The 15,063-nt window shown below is 45.9% G+C and overlaps 1 protein-coding gene across 5 annotated transcripts in view; it reads left to right on the top strand.

The window, feature by feature from the left end:
- Positions 1 to 10,546: 10,546 nt before the first annotated feature.
- FARP2 (FERM, ARH/RhoGEF and pleckstrin domain protein 2) overlaps positions 10,547 to 15,063 on the top strand; it is an 84,182-nt gene continuing 79,665 nt past the window's right edge. For 3 of the 5 annotated variants that reach the window (XR_015700293.1, XM_087738557.1, XM_087738554.1), the window contains exon 1: positions 10,547 to 10,638. The gene's annotated coding sequence lies outside the window, so the exon portion shown is untranslated. Of the gene's footprint in view, positions 10,644 to 10,844; positions 11,265 to 15,063 lie in introns of those variants that run through there. The other 2 variants (XM_087738556.1, XM_087738555.1) reach the window with 2 other exon arrangements.

Genomic DNA, 15,063 nt, shown 5'->3' with positions numbered 1-15,063 from the left:
ATGCTTAGGATTTATTTTCTTCTGATTGTCTCTGTGCTATTCAGTAGATTTGTCCCTTCTGTCTTTAGACTCCTGCTCTTTCTTTGCTTCTTCCATTTGGTATCCTGCAAATTTCCAACATTTTTCTTGTAGTTCATCCACACCTTTGGGGTAACATCCTTGTAGACTCCACTTGTCCTAGTTAGAGTGAGAGTGGGTTGTCTACAGAACTGTTCCCTTTTCTAAAGAGAGTAGTTGGAGCTGGCCATCTTGGCTCTTCCGCAAGGAATGAGGAAGGAGATCAGTCAGAGCCTCTTGTGTACCTGTTTCAGGTCATTCTGAATATTAGGATGGCTGGGCTGGAGATAAAATTTACACCACTTGCTCCTAGGCTATTTAGTTGACATCTGGGGATGAATTAGTCATACCTCTGTCTCTCTCTTCATAAACACTCCAATGACCTCAGAGTAAGTGACTGAGAAGAAAACTGTCTTGTGATGCTAGAAGAAAAGAATGTTTGGCATTTCACTAGCAAATTCTACTAAAAAGGACTATATTCAGCCTTTCTTTTAACAATGCACTGTCAGTTTGCTATCCTGGGCAACAGTATCAAAAAGTCTAGTGCAAAAAGGGATGGAGTTTTTTATTGCTTTATCTTCTGCAAAAGCTGGAAATTAGTAGGATATCATCACAAGACTGAAAGAAATGAAGTTGAGACTCGAGTTGTAACTTTGACAGTTGAGTCCTGTGTTGTTTATATCCGAGTCGACGGCATGAGTTGCAGAGCAGTGTCTCGTTTCCACATAACTACCCTGCACCACACAGAGTCCTGTTTATCAGGTGGTCGACCAGACTTGCATGGGTCTTTTGAGTGTCTAGTATGGACATGGCTAGGCACACCTCATGTGTCCGTTTCATTGACTACTCCATGGCATTCTTGCTGGTTTATCTTGCTTCTGTGCCCTGAAGGAGGATTTCCATCAGGGTTTTGCTAACTTGTTTGACAGATATAGTGGTTAAAAAGAAGGTGAACAAAATATCTGCTAACTCCTGTTTCTTGACTTCTGTGTAAAGAAAAACGTCACTTTTTCTGCATTTTTCTGGACACTTAGTAGTAGACCCTGAGATGCTGCATGCTTTATGGAAGTATCTGAAATAGAGGGCAAACAAGGTTGTTAATTACTGACAGTCTGGGGAATGTGCAAGAATATAATCCATAAAGGCTGTGGGCAGAATTGGAACTGTCACTTGGGAAGACATTGTACTGGAATTCAATACAAAGAACTCCATGAAATTATATGATCTTCCATATTTGCTGTTTTCCCAACATTGTGTATGGAATAGTGCACAAAGAGCTTAACACTGGGCTCCTGCTGACAGATAGTGAGAGAAAGCCAGAAAGAAACTCTTAAAGAATTCCTGCAATGGAAAGTAAGGTTTCATTTGGGTGATTAAGACACTTCATAATTCAACTTCCTGTAGAGCTTTTCCCACAGCCAACAATTCCAGAGTGCATTTCTCAGGAGAGTTAAAATGAACAGTTCTGCTAACTTGTCCTAGAGCCCTGTTCCCACCATAGCTGTCACCTCTTTCTGGAGATGCTTGATCGTGGCTCTGGGCTGCAGTACATCCTATTCATTTGGACAGCCCAGAAGGCAAAAGGCTGGGAACGCAGTCGGGTTTACCAGTGAGGCAGGTATTTTCCCTGTGCTAGAGCAGCATTGGTATTGTAGCTGTGTCCTACTGGGCTAGCTTGCTGCTGTGTGGCACCCTGCTGCCAGAGCATACAGGCAGACTGTTACAGAGCACAGCACCTGTGCTCTCTGCTGTTACCTGCTTGTGTGTCCTTTGATATGAAGATCTGAATGATGCTGAAATCAGCCTGTTGTCACAGTAACCAGGTGAGAGCATGTACAGTGAAGTCAGATTTGGTGTAATTCTGGGTCAAGTCCAGAAACTGGGAATGGAGGGAGAATGAGGAGGAAGAAAAAAGTTTGTCTAAGGAGTGGTTTGATGGCTGGCTTTGTTGACAGTGCATCCCAGACATGACAGGATTGCCTGGGTCTGGCTCATAGCCATGTAAGGGTGTGTCAAAGTTTCAGGTGTGTTGGGGAATTTCTACAGCGTTTAGCAAGGCAAGATCTTCTGATGTAGCTGTATGTTTGCAAGTTTAGTTTCGGTGCTTGAAATGCAGTAGACAAATGAAGCTCACTTCCACCCACAGTAATGAGAGCCTGTAAATCTAGCACGACAGAGGAGGTGTCTAGCTATCTCAGAGAACAATGTGCTTTTTGGAAACGACCTCTGGCTAGAGCAGGGGCGGCCCTGCAGACAGCCTGTTCAGTTGTAAGAAACAGGTCCCACAGAGCGAGAAGTGCAGCGCTTTGATTGCTGTGGGAAAGACTGAGCTCCTTGATAGGAAAAGAATGGGGAGGGCTACTAACTCTGCCAAGCCTGGGGCTTATTCCTGCTCGCTTTGAAACCCAGTATAAATGGGTTTATAGGACTGATGCAACTAACTGTTTATACTCTAGTCTCAGCCCTCCTTGGATCCTCAGCTTCGCACATATCTTCTGTGGTGATGGAACCAGTGCTTGGTGTGTCAGATTTAAGGTACGGCTGCGTTCCAAGAGGGGGTCCAAGTTGCCAGATACAAATTTCTGCTCAACTGCATAAGTCACATAAAGGAAGTTATGGCAGAACGTCAGAGATACTTGAGTTGTAGAACATGCCAGCCATTAGCAACTTCACTATGTTGAAGTATTGTGCTTAAAGTGCCTCAGGCTGACTGTCCTCCTGGTTTTTATTGAGAAACAAATAGAGGCTGGTAGGGCAAAGAGAAGGAATTGCCTTATTTTTATAAGCAGAAGCCAAAAATTCATGGGAAAATTCCCATGTAGGAAACAGAGGAGCTCCCAAGTTATGTGAAGATAACTCAGTGTATTCTATAGAATGAGTAAATAAACACACCCTGAGAGCTAATGCAAAACACTCATTAAAACAGATACTGTGCTGCTTCAACAGCATATTTATTAAAAAAAGGGAAAGGCATTGACAGTAAAATGCATTGTTCAGAACATGCCCACTCCTGTGCCTTGTAATTTGCAATTCCCCTGTTGTTTTAATGTTTTTGATTCATTTTTGCTTTTAAGAAGCTTTTCCGTAAGGGAGAGCCTAAAACCTAGGACAAGCTGTTCCTGTAGTGGTACTTGCTCCAAGTTCAGAGCTTTTTCCCCCAGAAGAGACCGTGTGGTTTGGCTCTCCAGTGCTATTTCAGTGAAGCAGTTAGCTTGCTGACTAGCACTCTCTTTGGGAAGTTTGTACCCAGAGCACGAAAACTGGTTTTACTCTTCCTTTCATGCCCAGCAAATAGTCTCAGGCTGCCTACTTTATCTACTTTGAAATACAGAAAAACAGTGTTGCAGGAATGGCAGTATGTGTGGCCAGCAGGACTGGGGAAGCGATCGTCCCCCTGTACTTGGCACTGGTGAGGCCTCACCTCGAGTGCTGTGTTCAGTTTTGGGCCCCTCACTACAAGAAGGACATGGAGGTGCTGGAGCGTGTCCAGAGAAGGGCAACGAAGTTGGTGAAGGGTCTAGAGCACAAGTCTTATGAGGAGCGGCTGAGGGAGCTGGGGTTGTTTAGCCTGGAGAAGAGGAGGCTGAGGGGAGACCTTATTGCTCTCTACAACTACCTGAAAGGAGGTTGTAGTGAGGTGGGGGTCGGTCTCTTCGCCCCAGTAACAAGCGATAGAACAAGAGGAAATGGCCTTAAGCTGCACCAGCGGAGGTTTAGGTTGGATATTAGGAAAAATTTCCTTACTGAAAGGGTAGTCAGGAACTGGAACAGGCTGCCCAGGGAAGTGGTGGAGTCCCCATCCCTGGAGGTATTTAAAAGATGGGTAGATGTGGTGCTTAGGGACATGGTTTAGTGGTGGACTTGGCAGTGCTGGGTTAGCAGTTGGATTTGATGATCTTAAAGGTCTTTTCCAACCTAAACGATTCTATGATTCTGTAGCAGCTGTATGCAGCCCTGGGCTGTGCTTGGTTTCTGCCTTTGGCATCGGTGGGGAGTTACGTACTCTGTTTCCTGGCACAAACAGCTGGAACAATTTGTTTGGTTTAGGGGGCAGAGTGGGGAATCTAACAGTTCGCTGGTTTGCTAGCAGTCTACCATTTGGTTGCCTCATTTTTTGAAAGTAACTTAAGGTAGCACAGTTAGTGTTACTTAAAACCTCAAGTTGGGTTTATTTGGCAGTAAAATAATTGCCACAGTTATCTGTGATAAGTGTTTGTAGATCCTTAATTTTTCTTTTTGTGCTGAAGTATCCTGTCTATGAAATAGGACTAGGTCTTTTTCTTCTTTATATTTAAGATACTCTTTTTTTGAAGCATACACCCTTATTAACTGGGCTTTTGTGTAGTTGTGTTGACTAAAGCTTACTGGTATGTGAATAAGAGGTGATCTTTTTTTCCTTGTTAGAATTTCAGATTTTGGGGGAGTGGTGGTTTCTGTTTGGTGGTGTCTTGTTTTTTCCCCGCAAACACTTAAGACGTTTTTGATGTAGATCTTCGAAGCACCATACAAGTTGTGACTGGATTGAACCCTTGTGCAGCTCCTCTGAGGTAACAAATACTAGCCTGACTTTATGGGTAGGGAAATTAGATGAACCTCAATGAGATTTAAAAAAAAAAAAGGCAGGGGGGAAGCCTTCTGACACTCCCAGTCATATGGGAGGTTTTTTAGGCCCTGCTGCTTCAGACGTGCTCGATTAACCTCACCGTGCAGGTTTTGTTAAGTAAAAAAGAGAAATAAATTGCATAGCTGTAGAAAAACTGTTTCATATCTGCTTGACGTTTAGGCTGTTAGAGTCAAAGAACTGAGCTATCGAAAAATCTTACTTTAAAGCAAATTTAGGGGAATTCTGGGGGTATTTATGCTCTTCTGCAATAGGATGGATTTACCACATGGGGGCAATATGTGATTGGACTGCATCTGTTCTTTTATGGCTACCTATAGATTAAGAAAATAGGTGGCATAGTTGGCAGTTTTCGCCTGGACTTTTGTTTCAGTGTATCTGGCTCAGCAGCCATATTTCTTTGCAGCTTGTAGCTTGTATAGGCTCTTGATTTCTGTGCTGTTGATTCAGAACTGCTGCTGGCTATAGTCTGAACCTTCAGGGGAGGAAGAACGTGTTTAGACAAGTACACTAATCAGACTGAAAGAAGTTGCAGAGCAAGTGCCTGCGTGTGCGCACGCAGATATGAACGTATGCTGGCCTTAATTTGTTTGTTGTAATTGCCACTTTCACCATGAGAGCTAACTTAAAATACAGACACAATTATGAAAGTCAAAATAGGTGATTGCAAAAAAGGAGTGCATCCACTGATTTTTTTCTGTTAGCAGACTAGCAGAATTTTTTCCTGTACATAACTGCCCATGCCTGTTCTAATGAATTGGTTAATACTGAAAGTGTGATTCTAGGTCATACTCTGAGGCTAGTGTACTTTGCCCTTTATAAAGGGCAATGTAATTGCTAGCTAGAGTGTGCGTAGAAGGGCTCCTAAAAAATGCCCCAAAGAGGAACAACCTGAAAAGCCCAAGGGATTATTCCTGTGAGAAGTGCTATGGCATGGTTGGGGCGGGGGAGGCAGAAGTATTTAAGATTGGAAGTGGAAACCCCCCCACAAAGAGTCTACAAATTTCTGTAGTATGGAAATTAGTTTCTGTAGTTTAGCAAGATGCGACTAATGATGAGTACCTTTGTCATTTTATCTCTGCCAGTAGAACAAGGTGCATTCTGCCAGTTTTTTAAATATCTTCATTCATTACTGTTGATGAATGGTATTTCTCCTGAGCCTCCAGGTCAATTTTAACAGTAAGTGAATCTGGTGTAAGAAAGTAATTCTGGAAAGTGATATGTACAGGTATGTCTGTGTTATTAATTCTTTGTGCTGATCATGTGGGTCAAATCTCCAGTTATCCAGCAATTCCTGTTTGCCTTCGCTTGAGTCTTTTGCCCTTTGCTTATGACAGTCAGTGTATTGATCAAATTCTATTATTTCACTCTCTTTTTTTCATATTCTCCTACCATCTGGGGTACAAGTGGGCTGTGAGTACAGAACAACACCTGGCTGTAATCACTGAAATTGGCTTGGTTTTCCTATTTGAGAAGTGGTCTGATGCAATTCTGAGCTGTTAGGTAGAGAACTTGTCTTATCAGTGATAAACAGGTTGAGGAATGATTTGGCAATCCATGTAGCCCAGTCTCTACCAAGATGTCTGAGTCAATGTGGAAGGCAATCCAGAGAATGGGTCAGTGAGACAAGGCAACTAGTCTCCTGTCTGGTTCTGCTGCACAGACCATTACAAACTGCGAAGTACTTGACTGAGCTCTTCTGGGATGAAAAACTTTCAGATCAGGAATATGACCAGGGTAGTCATTAATTGTCATGACAGTCAACCTAAGATATGAACATATTTGTGGAAATGAGAGTTTTTCCTTTGGTGGACTTCTGAGGTGCTCTACAGCTCGTACTGTGACACCAGGTCCTCAAAGGTGATGGGAAAGAAAAGTGATCATCCTGTGAAGAAAGCTATCAGCCCTTGCAGCTAGTCCTAACTGACACTATGCTTAGGCTTAGATTAACGATGTGTACAGTGAATTGTTGAATATCTCCAGGTAGTAATTGATGGGAGAATTGTAGTACAAGGCACTGCACTAGCTAGAACCAAAGTAGGACAACAGCAGTGAACTGTAGCATTCAAAGATCTGTGAACTGTTCCCCCGGGATTCTGGTGCTTTGATTGGCCTACCCGCAACGAAATCCATACCAATTCATCTTCACATCTTCAGCCTTGGCATGCCTACACATGTTGTCATTACAGAGTCCCAGTATAACATGCTAGAGAAGTGAACTGGTGATGTGCAGCCCAGTTAAAGTGGGGAAGCATGGCATACATGGTATAAAATGCTGGCTTAAATGATCTTAACTATTTCCATTCTCAGCTATACCTATCTTCTGCTATAGACAGAAGGGGAGACATAATGTAAGTTTTTTTTTTAGAATTGCTTGCGTTGTTATTATGAGCTAGGAGACCTCTAAGAAACAGAACTTTGTTGTATGTATTTGGAAAATATGTGCTAACAAAATTACCAATAGGTATAATTTTTCAGTCTGCAGAGTTTCTCTTTGCCATGATGAAGAAGTTGAACAGAAAAAAGCTTTTCCAGCTGCTGTTTTTCTTGGTTGGATATGAAGTCTGCTTTGCAGGAGTTCCTCCACCCTCATCCAGAGCATGAGTAAAGAAAGATATCACATCATAGTGTAGTAAAAGGGTAATTCTAATTGTCCCACTTAGGCCAAGAGGAAAACATGGTGTAGATTATCTGCAATATTAGTTGAGTGAATGAGTTACACCTCATTATCAGTTTTTATCTCACAAGGATAAAATTGTACTTTTTACTGACACTGCATCCTTCCAATAGTGACAGCTGACTTCCATGTGTAATGGCATTATTCTTCTTCTAGCTTTGTTCTCGAAATTTCCTCCTCCTGTAAAGGATTCAGACATACTGCCTGGATGGTCAGAAAGTTTGTCTTCATGGGAGTTAAGAAACTCAGAGGTCTTTGCAGATAACTGTGAAGAACATATTGCTGATTCCATGTGTAGTGGGTTAGATAACACATGCAGGACTGACTGTAGCATCCATTCCCTCTTCTAGGTTTCAAATACATTCACCAAACACCATGTCTCAAGCATGTTTTGTGTGTTCCAGTTGCTGAGCATTTTTGTAAATGACCGAGTGTGTAGAACAGAGGTTCAGCTTGATACGGCACTTCCTATTTGTACCCTATTTGCTTGGTAGTAGGAAGCACATCATCTGTTCACGGGCTATTCCCTGCCACATGATTCAGTCAGCACAGAGGGCAGAGCTGTCATCGTCTTCTAGCTTGTAAGAGTGGAGTCTTGTCCATTCTTGTCCCTTCCCCTGCTTTTGGTGGAAGGAACTGAAGAAGGCAGGTGGTGCCATGGCCCTTCATAGCCTGGTCCTAAGCACCTGGGTAGAAATGTGAAAATGGGTGGTGACCTCTCTGACAGGGAAAAGTCACCTGTTATAGTGACTTGTATATATGAAAACTATATGTTATAGTTTTCTTACATATAAGAAAACCTGTTATAGAAAGGTTTTAGCATCTAGGTAGCAATAGCTGCCAGGAACCATCAGCATGGATGGTATTGTCTGCCGTGAAGATTGGGAATGCATATATGAAAAGGAGAGACTTCTTAAGGTTTAAGTTCATAGCAAGTAAACTGGTCTCGGAGGAATACTTGTGCATGCTGCTAAACTTCTCATGCTGTGATGAAAAATAATTTTTTTGCCTGTGGTGGGTCGAAAGGCTAGAAATGAGCTGCATGTAAAACAGAGGTACTGGGTATGTGGACACTTAAACATGCAGAACCTTTGGTGCCTTTTCATTACTGGATTGTTTCAGTGCAGTAAATTACGTGTGTTTTGTGTGAGCAATAAAAGTTAGCAATATACAGGGAAGCATAAACAGCAGGGTGTTGACACTTCTAAAGACTTTACTATATCTGTAATTAGTGCTTCCTCTCTCTGATTGTTGTCGTATGCTGCTTTTAAAGTGATCACATCAGATTTGTTCTCCAACTTAGCAACAGCTGCTTTTTTGTACAAGAAAATCGTTGTGTTCTTTTTGGATGTTAAAGCAAGTGATTGAAATGAAGATTACTCTGAAGTGTCTGCACTTTAAAGGATGTGAAACTGTATTAGCACTTAAGCTGCAAATAAAATCAACTACTCCATTTTCATTGCCTATGGAAGTGCAATGCAAATGGTAGGCAAAACAGGATACTGAAACATCAATTTCAGTAATGAAAGCACTTCAGTTTATTGGAATCGCAAATGTTTTTATGAATGGAGTTATCTAAAATGCTGCGTATACTTTTGCAACTTGCGAAAATTTTTTGTATGCATGAGATTCTTCAGCTCCATTTCACTTTTTAAGGAGAAGAAATAATGGGACATATTTTTAAAACCTTGTGTCTTTTTTCTTTTTAAGAGATGAGAATGTTGCTAGTCAGGAATTACGCATTAAATTTGTGAGTTTCTTCTTTCTGTGGGTGAGAGTGGTGAAGCTGCTCCAGGTTGAAAGGGCTGTTCTGCATGATTTATGTGTTTTGTTAATATAAAAGTCATATGCTATGCTAATATGTTGGTTTTCAAATTGTTGTGAAAAGGTCAAGTTCTCAGAAACAAGGCGTCTCTTTGCATTTCTTGTGCTATTGGCCATCAATCCTTTCCTAGAGAAATCCCAGTATTTCTCTCAGTTCTGTTGCTTCTTGTCTTGAAGAGCAGACTCTAGTGAGCTGTGGTCCCTCCGGGTGACCACGGGGTTTGCCAAAGGCAGTCCTTTTCAGGAGGCGCTGTTTTTCTGGCCACCCTGTTATCAGTCACCCTCGGCATCTGCTTTTGAGCAGACTCAGAATCTGGAAGGTGCAAATATCTGTTCAGGCAGAGCTCTGTTCATCCCGCGCTGAATTTCTTGCAGCATTTGGTTCTTGTCTGTGCTACTGAGCGACCGGCTTGCTGGTTGGGAAGCGAGGAGGAGGAGAGCGTTCTGATAGTCTTCAGCCCCTTTGGCAACGGGCAGTGACCAATGCCTCTGTGCTGGATCTCAGCACGTGGGTGCAGCACCCTTGTCTTCTCTCCCACTCTGTAGTGCTGTGGCTCTTCCTATCCCTATCTAAAGTTTGTCTGCTTGTGAAAAAGAAGGTTAACTAAATGAAGATCTGCAATGTTCATTATTCAAAGCAAAATGTGTGAGATTTGAGGTTTGTTGTCTGAATCTTAGTGACTGGTTAAGGGAATGCTATGTTCCCCAGAGCAGCATTCACCTGGGCGAAGGGGACTTGTCAGTGTTTGCACCCCTGGACAGAGCCTGCCGGCTCCAGGTGCCTCGGTGTGTGTGGCTGTGTGATTTTATGTCTCTCTTTTGGAGTGCAGGGGTGAGGGATAGCCTCCCTGGCTGAGCTAACTGTTCTGCTGCTCCGGCAGGGAAGGATTTGACATAAATATTCTTTTAAAGCTTTCAACTCCAGGGTCCTCCTCATGCTGGAAAAACACACGTCGGGTTTTACCTTTTTTTTTTTTTTTTTTTAATAATCCTAAGAGCTTGGCAGAACGAATTAGTGTTGCAGGGAAGAGCAGGCCACTGCCGTCCTGCATGCAAGATGCTGGGAAGCCGGGATCGGTCTCACTCTTCCGTGTCTCCACCTCTCCTCGTGCTCCGTGTGCAGGGGCCTGGACTCCCCTGGGACCGCCGCACCCACGGCACGATTTCTCTTCCGGTGACAACATTCCCTGGGGGACTCGGCCGGCAGGAAGAGCCGGGCTGCCCCCGGGGCTCCGGGCTGCCCCCCCGCTGCCGGCGGCACAGGGCCGCGCCGGGGCGGGCCGCCGCCCCCGGAACCCGAGGCCCCGGCACAGGCCCCGGTGGCCCAATGGCGGCACGCGGGGGGCGGGGCGGGGCGGAGCCGGCGCTGAGCCTGTGCACGCGGGCTGCGCGGGGCCGGCGCTCCTGCGGCGGCGCGCGGCGGGACGGCGCGCGGCCCGGCCCGGCCCTCGGCGCTGAGGTGAGGTGAGGCGCGGCGCGGTGCTCCCCGCGGGCCGGCTCCGTGCGTCCTGACAGCCGGCCCCGCGGGAGCTGAGGGGGGCCCCGGCTGCCCGGGCCGGCGCTGGAGCGGGGCTGCCGGCGAGCGGCGCCCCAGGCCGGCGGCTGGGCTCGGCCAGCCCCGCGGCTCGGCCCGCCTGCGCGTCGGGCGCTTCCGCCGCCCGCGACTGCTGTCCTGCGCTGCGGCCCCGGGCGGAGGCTTTCGCGTAGGAGCTCGGCCGGGGAGGGGGCCCGGCCCGCGCCGCCGGAGGGTCTGCGGCCCTCCCTCCTCCAGCCCTGGGGACGGGGGGCTCTGGCTGGCGGGGGGCCCGGAGCGCCTTCCCCGGCCTGCTGCCGGGGGCCTGGCCTGGGCGGCTTCGCCACTTCCCTCTCGGACTGGGAGCGCTTGAGCACCTGCGCTCCGGCCCAGCCGCTCCCCTCTGCATCCGCCTCCCTGCGAGGGGCTCGCCGCGGGTGGGAGGTGGTGGTGCTGCGCCGCCCTACTGATTCCCTGTCATCAGTTAAAGAAGCGGTCCTGAAGCCCCACTCACCTGGCACGGACCAGCTGCGGTCCTTCTCTACCCTCCCGGCGCATCCAGCTCCTTCCAGGCAAGCGCGGGGTGTCCGGCACACGATGCTGCCGGCCGCAGCAGTGCACCGCTGCAGGAGAGAGCCGGGCGACGCCTTTCGCGGTCGTGATGAGGGATGCTGGTCGTAACGGGAGCAAGGGGTCCGGGTTTCAGGGCGAGGCGTCTCTCCTGGCGCAGCTGGACACTCATAGTCTTCATCCCTCTTCGTTGCAGCTGTTGGATTCCTGATGCATCAGTTGGTGCCACCTTGATGTAGTGCTGTTAATAGGTGAATTGCCTAGTGAAAAAGGTAAAAGAGGAGAGTTTGCTTCTGGTGGACTGAAGGGACCTGATTTGAGAGCTCCTGCTGAGAGTGCTTCCTTGTGCAGATGGTGGGGATCCTTTCCTGTGGCAGGCACAGATCATCCTGCTCACACCGGGGAGCTGGGAAACTGGTGTTACTTCAGACCAGCCTTCTGCATAGGCAAGGGATGAAGCATTGTAGTGACTCTGTCACTGATCAAAAGACACAGTACTCGGAGGAGTTCCTTTGAAAGCCCTTGGTATCTTGTGCGGGCATATCTTCAGGTGTAAGCTGCCTTTTCAGATTTGCTGCTAGATGAAAAATGCTGTCTTGCTTCTGAAAAATAAGTTTGTTCTATCCACGTAGAAGATAAAATTCATTGCGACTTTGAAGTTATTTCAGAAAGGCAACAAAAAGTACATAGCAACCTAAATTTTGTAATTTTTATTCCCAGCTGCTCCTTCAGACTCACTTGGGGCTGAGAGTGGTAGTCATTCTATCACTGTGCTTCAGGGAGCTGATTTAGCTTTGGTGCCTGGTCCCTGTTTATAGGAAATCATCAGGATAAGCACTCAATGCAAAGAAGTTCAGGGTGGGTGAATGCAGGGAAGATTTTTTTCTTAGAACTGCTAATACTGCAGTGACGTTGCATTTTAGTTTTGCATTGGTGAGGAGGTAGATGAGACCTTGTTCTGTCTCGCCTGGGTGGGAGGCTCTCAGTGCTGTTGGATGCTTTCTCTGCTCTGCCCATGGAGCCTCTTGTTCTTCCCGGTGCTTGCAGCCTGTCCCATGCTTCAGTCTTTCATTTTCCTCCACCGTTCATTTAGACAGCCCCTTTAGCTGAAACGCTTCCTAAATCATGGCACAATGTTTTTTTGTTAAGAAACGTCATATGTAGTTAGCTTACATAAAACATGATATGTAACTATAGTTAGTGGTAAAACTGGAACTAGTGCTTGGCTTGGTTAATACTCCTCACACTTTTGTTTTTTTGAGGCAGTTGGAGCAGGCCAGGCTATTCGGGGGTTTTTAATAATTCTAATGGCATTAGTAGCATGCACTGGGAGGGCGCTGGATGTGGTGTGGGAAGATGCTCACAACTGTCATGCAGTGGGCAGGGAACTGCTTTTCTAGGGAAATGTGCCTTGCTTCTGCACATTGTGTTTTCTGCCTAGGTGCTTGTTAGACCTTAAAAATCTGAATATATGCTGGCTGGGGACTAGTCTAGTGGTAAATATTTTTAGGAATATGTCATCAGCAAGATGCAAGGCCAAGCCCCATTGAGTTCGCTTTTCCTGTTAACACCTGTGAGGAAGGACTTTGACATCTGCAGTTTCTGTTTGAGATGACTTTGGTCTCTCCTGGCTGGTAACCAAAGCTAGTAAAAGTACCCAGGAGCTCCTCGTTTAGTCTGCAGTTGGGTGGCCTGCCTGCCTTGCCTTTGGGAACCGGCTGGCTTCAGCTGGAGGGGTGGCTGCTGAAGCCTCTCTGCTGCGGGGCTACTCTGTGTACTGCCTCAACTGTCACCGCTCACATCTTTTTCCTTTTTCAGTAACTGCTGTCTCTGTCCCTTCCAGTGGCTGTTTATTCAGAACGGGATGAATGTGTTCATGGAGTGCTAATTTTAAGAGCGGTTGTCTAATAAATAGCCTCATGAGGAGTATAACTGATTCTAGGCAACTTCAGTTGCTTGTAAGCTTCTGAATGGCAGTAACAAAATCTTACCATATGGTTAAGCTATAGGGGACACAGCATCAAGGGGATATAGATGACACCGAGCTATGGTTTCTCTTCAGATTAGCAGTTAGAGGTGTCATCTGGGCAGCTGTCTCTGCTGATTTTTGGTTGTGGTGGTGGTTTGAAATCTGTGACCTAGAAGTTTTTCTCCTTGGCTGTGTAGCCACACAAACTAGGAAGTTCAGTGAAAGGATATGCACAAAACAGTCTGAGAAAGAAACTTTCTGCTGATTTGTGACATAAAACTGGTGGGTCTGGCACTGGGCAGTGTATGCATGCTTTTAAGGTTGAGATCATCCTTCTCATGCTTTCTTGTCATGTGTGTCATCAGCTGGGAGGCTGGAGGCATCTCTGTGGTGGTCTCAAGCCGTGCTGCTTCAGCAGGACTCTGCAGCACTCAGAAGGGCTCTGAGAGACCACTAAACCAAATGAGCCTTGTGGTAGGCATAATTAGGTAAGAGGCCTCTGTTTCCTCTCCTGTGATAAGTTCATCTGTACAGGAGTCTGCAAGTATAGAAAGAAAAAAAGAAAAAAAAAAAAGAAAATGTTGAAACTCACTGGTCTGCAATCCAGGAATACATTTGACCAATCTCTATGTGTGCAAGGATTTAAACCTAAAACCTCCCACTAATTTTTAATGACATGTAAGGCTGGCTCATTTAACTCCACGGAGCGGACTGCCTACATACTCAAAGCGTAGAGGGACAAAGCAATGTTTTCATGATCTGCCTCTCTCCTTTTTAGACAAAACACATTTATTACGAAACAATAATCTAACACTTAATTGAATTTTTTGTAGTGTGGTGGCCATGCGAAGGCTGTCCCAGCGTCAGTATCCACATACTTTCAATTGTTCAGACGTAGCATGGTATTTGGGAAATGCAACCAAAAGCATTAAGGAGCCTGTTGGTTTCCATGTGCGTTTCTGCTGAGTGCCTTGCACGTTGCTGCCAAATACTTTGTGCCAGTGGTGAGCGTGGGGCAGTGGCTTTGTTTGGCCTGTTGCATCCTGAGCCCATGTGCCTTGCCTTCACGTAGACCCCGCTGCAATCCCCCTGCAGATATTGCCACTGCTCCCGTGGTGCAGGAGAGCTGGGGAGAGGCATTCAGGTTTTTTTTCCCCATGTCAAATTAAACATTTGCTCTGCAACAACTGCCACCAAACCATGAAAATAGGATCATGATGTAGGAGTGGGCCTACTTGAACTAGTGTAGATTTCTGTAATTGAGATTTTTGCCCGCTGACTTAATCTGGGTACAGCACAGGTTTGCTAATAAGGTGAAGAACTGTTATCTGAGGCAGAAATCTGTTACGAAGGCTCTGAGCTGCCAGCATTGGTTGGAGTAGCTACGGTTTTGCATGAGTCATCATTTTGGGGGATGAAGAAAGTTAATTGTTCCTGTTATCACGGGGTGTGGTCTGACATTGTAGCAAAGTCCATGGGATGGCTAGGTACCAATGAAAAGCAGAGTCCTGCCTTACCCTCTGCTCCCTGCTCCAGGTGGCTTTTCTTGTGCTGTCAGCAGCGCTGATGCTGCTTGTGGTGACCTGGTTTAGGGAGCTAAATCGGCAGAAAAATTAACCGGAAATTAAAATGGCAGTGTGTAAGGAGGGCAGAGGGCACAGATTTGAGTATTCTATTTCCTAACCATGTTTTAGAGTAGTTTTTTTTTTTTTTCAACCTATTTTTTCTTACCAGCAGCTGGATGTTTGACCAGAGTTCTATCGACTTTGTTATTGGTTTTGATAGCAGGATGAAGAGCATTAAATAAGGACTTTGTGTGTGATTGTGCTTCA

This window comes from Nipponia nippon, unplaced genomic scaffold (genome assembly GCF_047370975.1).
Source record: "Nipponia nippon isolate SJK-2023a ecotype South Korea unplaced genomic scaffold, ASM4737097v1 scaffold_7, whole genome shotgun sequence".
NCBI classification, from domain to species: domain Eukaryota; kingdom Metazoa; phylum Chordata; class Aves; order Pelecaniformes; family Threskiornithidae; genus Nipponia; species Nipponia nippon.
This window is presented reverse-complemented; position numbering and strand designations above follow the sequence as displayed.